Genomic DNA, 7765 nt, shown 5'->3' on the forward strand with positions numbered 1-7765 from the left:
TTTTCTATTATCTTTATATTTTCTATTATCTTTATATTTTCTATTATCTTTATATTTTCTATTATATATATTTTCTATTATATATATTTTCTATTATATATATTTTCTATTATATATATTTTCTATTATATATATTTTATAGTATATCTATTATATATTATTTATATTATATATTTATATTCTAGTATAATATAACCTATATAATGTATTAATCACATGATTATTTCTCTGGGCTATACAGTGCAAGACTACTAGATTGTGTTATACTAATGAGCAGCTGAAAGGAGTTAGGAATTTTACCATATCCAAATAGTTATGACCAATAACAACACATAAAGACTAATACATAAATGTGAAGGACAGTGTGATATTGTTATTTTTAACACAGAGAAAGCAGCACGAGGAGAAATGGGCTGCATATAAAGAAGTGGTGAAGTCCAAGAGTGAGTTTGCAGAAGGGTGGGGTGAAGGTGGCAGCATTCCCCCGAGGTGGGACACACCTGGCTGTGCTCTGTGCTCTCTCCCAGGCTCTCAGGTGTGGCTGGGCTGGGCTGGATCCACAGCAGACGCTCCGTGGGCAGCACACGGAGCTCTGGGGCTGCTGGTGCCCACAGCTGCAGCTCTCCCACAGCCCTGGGCTGGAACTTGTAGCTGCACATGTGTTTATTTGCTTCCTTGAGCGTTTACATGGAGCTGCTTTAGTTTATGTGCTTTACTCTCTGATTTTCCTCGTGTCTTGGTGCTGTGTGCTGCTCCCAGTAACGTCTGTCCTTGCAGGGAGATGTTTTTGTTCTTCAGTGCCACGTGTTTGTTACACAAACATTAATCCTTGGGTAAGCTCCTCGTTAGTCTACACCATCCTTACCTTCTCTGGAGTTACATTCATTGGCCATTGTATTTTTCCATATTCTCCTGCAGAAAGCTGCAGCAGGGCCGTGAGACGGTGGGAAAGGATGGAGGTGGCCTGGGGTAGGAGTTTGTCCCTCCAACTTGTGTTCCTTCCTACTCCAGCTGTACTCCTCCCTGTGCTGGAAGCCAAGGGCTTGGGTTCTCTGTTTCTTCAAGGCTCATTTGAGGAATTTTGAGGATCTAATTAAAAAGGCCCTTGAGCTGAGTTGTTGAAAGCTGTGTGGGAGCTGGGGAGAGGTCAGGTTTCTGTGTTGAAGGTCATGTGTTTGGAGCTCGTAGCAGGGATGAGGTTCAATCACCGAGTCGCTGCAAAGATCAGGTGTTGCTACTGAGGTATTCTGTACACCTTCCAAAGATGGTGTGAGATTTCTCCCTTAATCCCCAACTTTTCTGCTGACATTATTCCAGTTCCATCATGTCCATCCTGTCCAGCTGCTCTGCTCTCAGCCAGCAGCTCCTCACGCTGGTGCTGGCTTTCCACGAGGCTCTCTTGCCCATCAGCCCAAGCTTTAGCACTGGGAGTTTCTGATGATCCTGACTGCTGGTTCTATTGGAGTTTTCTTTGTGTCTCCCCTTTTTTTCTCCTCTTTTGTTTTTCTTTTTCCCCCTCTTTTTGTTCCCCAGTAGCTCTGTGTAGTTAGTCCTGCATCCCTTTGCCCATCATCTTCCTTCTGCTGGGTTTTCAAACAGATATTTCTGGAAAGAGGAGCTGTTGAGCATTGTTCTGGGGTGGCATTTGAGCTGGATGTTGCTCCCAGGAGTGCTGAGGGAGTCTGGAAGGACAGAAAGGGATGGGACTGAGCTGCCTGCAGCCGCCTGCTCTGCAGCAGCTCACCCCCTGGAAATCCCAGGTTTAGAATTCCTGGATGTGTGTGCAGAGGGAGGGTGGTTTGGCAGAGCCTTGTGAGCATCCTGAAAGCATTCCATGGAATTTTCAATAATCTGGCGTGGTGGGCATGGCAGGTTCTGCTGTTGGGAAGCACTGAGGGCTGTGTGAGGTCGCTGCTGGTGACATGTGTGTACACACGTGCTGGGAAGGAGATTTTTCCTTTGTTTTGGGTTACAACATCGAGTGAAGAGCACAGCTCATACAGGATTTGGTCAAATCCCCCTATTTTTGCTGCTGTGGTTGTATTTTTATGAAAACTCTGCAGGTTGGTGTTCCTGATTAGAGTTGCTGACCGCTGCACACTCGGGTGCAAAGGAGGAAGGGGCTCTTTGTGTCTCTTGGTTTTATAGAGCCCTGCTAGAATAATTAGCTGCCTGAAATTAATTTATTTCTTTCAAATACAAGCTTCCAGAATCAAGGAAAGCGAGCAGCGTGCCTCTTACCATCAAGGATTACCAGGAATTAATCTTTCAGTGCAAAGGCCACTAATCTCGGGCATGCAAACAGGGTTTATTGAGCTGCGTGCCAGTGCTTAGAGCAGTGATGGATGAAATCCCTGGCAAATTCAGACACTCTGGCTGTTAATTGCCTCCCCACCTGCTCGTCCACCCTGGGGTGTGCCTATGGGTGTCAGTCACAGGAGATGGATGGTGACACGTGGAGCTGCTGGGTGCCAGCCTGGCCTCTCAGCCTGGGCTGTCCTGCCTGTCCCGGGCCACTTCTGCTGTCACTGGGTCCCAGCTTTCCTCTGGTGCTGGGGGCTGAGCAAGGGATCTCAGCCTGGCACCGGGATTTTCAGACACAAAGCCAAGCTGGGAGCAGTGGGAGAGCTGTCTGAGCTCGTGCCTTACGATGAGCATCTTGCCATGTTCCTGCTGCAGTTCGCAGGTAACACGGGGGGGTCTGGGCTGCCCTGCAGGATTAGCTGGAGCTGGCAGAAGTCACTCTCAGAACTGTGCTGCTCTCATCAGTGTGCCTGGCCAGCTCCCTGCTCTTGGGGAGCTCATAATTAAGCCAGGACTGTGCTAGAGGAACATGCACAAGCCCAGCAGTAGTTTTTTGAACCTGGGAATTAGTTTCCAAAAGGAAATGACTGGGATCAAAATGTTCAAAGTTTCGGTGTCCCTCTCCTGTCCCTTCCCTGCTGGTCTCTTTTCTCTTGTGTTCTAATTGGTTGCTGCAGGTGTACTTTGGTGTCTTCTCAAGTTCATTTCTTCAGGGCTTAAAACCAGCACTGTGTAATCAATGGCACAGTGTATGCAGAATCCAGTTTATTCCCAGAACCACAGGCACCCTGCTCAGACTGAGCACTGCTTATTCCCTGTATTTGCCGATGTTGGCAAAAGGTAAATCCATATTTATAGTAAAGCCTGTGTCAGCCCATTTCTGGAGTTCCCCTGATGCTCAGTAAGAGAAGTCTAATATGTGTTCAGAGGAGCCCAGGGGATCCCAAAATCCCTGAGGGGTTCAGAGGGACCTGGGGCACCCCAAAGTGTGACCCAGAGTAGTTGAGAGGGTTCCAGGACACCCCAAAACACGACCAGCCAGGCAGCAGCCTGCACAGGCTTTCTGAGTATCATTGAAAGGCTTTTATGTGTGTGACAGTGTTGGAGTAGCTGGTAATAGTTGTAATTTGAGTTTTGGGGCAGAGGTTTATGTTCCTGCTGTTTATTAACTGCTTGGGTGGCAGAAAAGCTGTTGCAGTGCCTGGGCAGAGTGAGGCTGCAGCTGGAGCTCCAGGCTTCACCCCAGAGCTGTGCCAGGCTTGTGGCAGAGCTCGTGCCACCACTGAACTGAATGTTCCTGAGCCCAGCAGGGAACATTTTGCCCAAATCCCGAGGTGGCAGCTCCGTGCTTGTTTGTAAATGGTCCCAGGAACACAGGGGCTGCACAATCCTGTGTTTTGGTTTGTTTTGGTTTGTTTTGGTTGTGATTTCCAGTGTTTCCAGCTCTTGGAATGATCTTAAAACGGGCTTTTCAGTTGGCCTCGGGGGCTTTTTGGGGTTTATTCTTCCCCTGGTCATTAAGGCAATGGCCCAGCTCTGTTAGCAGGATTGGAAAACCAAGACCTGTCCCGGGTCTGGCACAGCACCAGTGAGGATGGATACTTCCCTAGATTTATGCCTGGAACATTGAGATCTCTCCTCTCTCCCCAGCCCCTTTCTGAAGCTGTGCTGTGGAAGCTGCAGCTGATTTTAGCCCCAGCACAGACCTGGACTGATCCCAGCCCCGTGGGATGGGGGGCTGTGCATTGGCAGTGCTGCTTAGGCCAGTGGGAAGCTGTGGACTCTTCCCATCTCAGCTCAGCACCTATTTCCAGAGGGGAAAACCACCCACAAGGACCTGCTGTGCTGTGGGAGAGGCCTTGCTCAGAGTTGCCTTCTGCTCATCTTTCAGCATCCCCCCTTCTTTCCCTGATCTGTTTTTCTGCTGACGAATCTTCTAGCCCAAGTTTTTATTTTTAAATGTTTAGTCACTGCATTATGGCAGTGCCTCATGTCTCACTCTTAGAAATGGAGTCCTCTGAAAATCCCTGGGATAGGAACAGGGAGATGAAGGGCACACTGATACCTGTGCCACATGTGGCTCTGGAAGTGCTGACACCAGTTCTGGCACTTGCTGGAAACCCAGATCTCCTCCCCCCTTACCTTCTGTGTAGCATTTCCCAGCAAATGCAGAAATCTCATTTTGGCCTTTCCAGGTGCCTTGGGCTGCAGTGCAAGGTGTAACCAGAGGGATGTATTCTATCACCAGCTGCTAAAACCAGCTGGGGCAGTGCTCTTTATCCCTTCCAGGACCCATCCTCCCTCCAGGGGGATCTCTGCTCTTGATGATCCATTGGGTCTCACTGCAGGACTGAGAAAATTCCATCACCCCACTGGGAGATGCTCCAGCCAGGGGGAGGAACCCAGCATTCCTACCTGGCTACAATCTGAGCTTTGGAACACCACAGGCAGCCTTTTTTCCACTGGTGGATTCCCAGAGGAAAACAGGACCCATCTACAGCAGCCCTGGACCTTCAGAGGGAAACTGCCCCTTCTACAGGGTCACAGCTTCACCAGAGCCACATCTGGCACTCCAGGGCTGCAGCCACCATTTAATCCCACTGCTACCAGCACCTGCCCAGCAGAGTATCACACTGGATTCTGACTCTGCAGTGCTTTTTGTACTATTGTATTTTATTTTCATTTTCCTATTAAGTTGTAGGCTTGTTTTTTATTATTTATACATCCTAGTAAAGAACTGTTATTCCTACTCCCATATCTTTGCCTGAGAGCCCCTGAATTTCAAAATTATAATAATTCAGAGGGAGGGGGTGTACATTTTCCATTTCAAGGGAGGCTCCTGCCTCCCTTAACAAACATTTGTCTTTTCAAACCAAGGCCCAGGCTGGCTCACTTAACAAACCCCTGTGCTTTGCTCCTGTGCTGGTGCCTTCCCTCTTGAGCAGAGCAGCTTGGAATGGCCAAGGACACCTCATTGTGCTTGGCACAAAGGACAGAGAGATGCTCCTGTTTGTGCCTCCTGGCTGTACTGGTTGAGCCTTCCAGCTTTTATCCTGCTCTGAGCCCAGCAGAGAGGATTTTCTGCTTCAGCTTTCTGAGTTCTCTGTACCCAGAGGTGTGGCTGGAGCTCTGGCTGCTCGCTGGGATGACAGGACAGAGGCAAGTGGGTTTGAAAGTTGGCTGCTGTCCATGGCATTTATCCTGTGTAGGGGGGCAAATCTGACATAGTGAGGGGTTTCTTACTCCAGATTGTGTTGGGAATCTTCTCTGTGACTTGTATTAATTTTTGGAGCAAACTGTGCTGCAAGAGAGCTGCAAGCAAGGTCCCTTTCTTCCAGATTCCATCTCCCACTTTCCATACTGCCCTTTGCTTTCCTGGGACATTTGCTGTATCTCCATCCTGATGAAGTGAGAGCAAAGCTTTCCCCGTGGCTTTTCTGCTCCGTGTTTGTTGTTAGCTTCTGGTGGATGGTAGCTGCTCCTGTTTTGGTGGGCCCTGAGGACACAGCTCCTACTGCAGGTCACACAGGTGTCTCCACCCAGAGCCTTCCAGCTGATGGCTGCTTTGTTTCTGGCCCTGGGGACATGCTGGGACACTTGGGCATCCCAGCTCAAGCTGGGGCTGGAAATCCTCGGGGTGAGTGTCTGCCTGTGTTCCCCAGCAGGCTGGGAAGCAGTGCTGGAGCAGTGTCCATTCAGGTGCTGCTCAGTGCCAGGTGTCTCCCCAGCATTGTGTTCAGAGCAGGGTGTCTGTCCATCCTGTGACACCAGGGTCTGCCTGTCCTGCTGCTTCTCTCCATCCCTCCCCATTCCCAAATGTGGGAAAACTCATTCAAGTTCAATTCTGCCTCTTCTATCTCATGGATAATGCCAATGTAAGCTTAGAACTGCTCCTTTTCCTTTCTCCTGCTGTCTTCCCTGTGCACAAGGTCTCTATTTTTAACCTGCTGCATTCAGATTTGTTTTCCTGAGCCCTCATGACCTCCATGATATTTTGACTTTGGAATATTTAAGCCACAGCATTGTAGGCATCCTGCATGGCCGGGCGTGACTATTGTTGTTGCCAGCTGAATAGTCCTTGGTTTTTTGGCTGCTTCTTGTGTTCTCACCTTTCAGTGGCTCGGAGAGGAGCCCTCCAGGCACCCACTTGGCTATTTACAGCCAGACCCAAGAGCCATGTTTGTGAAGTTCTTGGAAGTGGGATCCTCTGGAGCAGAAATGGCAGCGCTGCAGAGGGTCTGGAGGGAGGTTTGCTACAAATGCCTCGGCCATCAGTGCCCTGGCATGGGATGATTGTCATGATTGCTGCTCCTGTGGTTCTGCTGACTCCCCTGGGAACACAGAGCACCTTAGAAATGTGCTTATTTTTATCACTTTAGATGGGTCCACAAAAAAGATTTCTTTGGGTTTTTTTCTATTTTTTTCCATATTGGCTGTTCAGGGTGAATTTGCTGGGACAAAGACAAATCAAACTCAATATTTCAATGTTCCTTTGGTCTTGCATCCCTGCAAGTGCTGACTGTGAAGGTGGAGGGAGGAACTCAATGGTGAGTTCAGGGCCCTGGACCCATCTCTTCAGGCTGGAGAAAGGAGGCTCACAGGAGACCTCCTTGCTCTCCCTGGCAGGAGGGTGCAGCTCTGGAGCTCCCCTTTGTGGGATCTGCATCCCAGAGCCCCTTTCACATCCATGACCAGGAGCAGCTGTGTGCCAGACTCCTTGAACAAAAATTCCAGCAGCATCTTCTTGTTTTGAAGATGTTCTCAGTTGTGCCTTGTTTTTTGGTAGTAAATCACTCCAGGTGAATTCTCAGCTTGAGTAGCTCCTAACAATGTATTCCTGGACTGAAAAACAGGGAAAAATCCTGTCCTTTGAGTTTCCAGCCTTGAAACGCTGCTCAGCCCAGGGAAGATGCGCCCCTGGCTTACTCTGGCAGGCAGTTTGGTTTGTGTGGGTGGTGGAATTGATGCTGGTGAGTAATATTTTATTGTGTAACATTCAGATCAGGCAGAGCTGGGGCCAGGAGTCAGGATTCCTTCAGGGCCTGGCGTGCTGCTTGTGCCTGGAACCGGGCATTTCTCTCACTCCAGTGGTCCAGAAGCATCACAAACCAGTGTAAGTCAAGTCTCTAAGTGTGCTTTTCTCTTTCAGGTTTAAACCACCTGTCCTTTGACCCTGCCAGCACCGAGTCCCTGGGGCTTGAGAGCCCGGCTGAGGATGGAAGTGACCCGGGGAAGAGGAAGAGGAGCAGCATTCCCCCAGGTGAGCTCCAGTGCTGGCAGGACAGTCCTGAGGCTGGGCAGGGGGAGCTGTGCTCTGCTGCTGCTGCTCAGCCCCACCTCTGCCTGGAGCCAGGCCTGGGCTCTGGGGTACAGCAGTGGGGAATGGCTCCCAGTGCCAGAGGGCAGGGCTGGATGGGATTTGGGGCAGGGCTGGATGGGATTTGGGGCAGGGCTGGATGGG

The 7765-nt window shown here is 49.7% G+C and overlaps 1 protein-coding gene across 1 annotated transcript in view; it reads left to right on the plus strand.

Moving 5' to 3' along the window:
* The first annotated feature begins 7453 nt into the window (after positions 1–7453).
* ENOX2 (ecto-NOX disulfide-thiol exchanger 2) overlaps positions 7454–7765 on the plus strand; it is a 17806-nt gene continuing 17494 nt past the window's right edge. The window contains exon 1 of the mRNA XM_033514158.1: positions 7454–7564. The gene's annotated coding sequence lies outside the window, so the exon portion shown is untranslated. The remainder of the gene's footprint in view (positions 7565–7765) is intronic.

This window comes from Parus major, chromosome 4A (assembly GCF_001522545.3).
Source record: "Parus major isolate Abel chromosome 4A, Parus_major1.1, whole genome shotgun sequence".
NCBI classification, from domain to species: Eukaryota; Metazoa; Chordata; class Aves; order Passeriformes; family Paridae; genus Parus; species Parus major.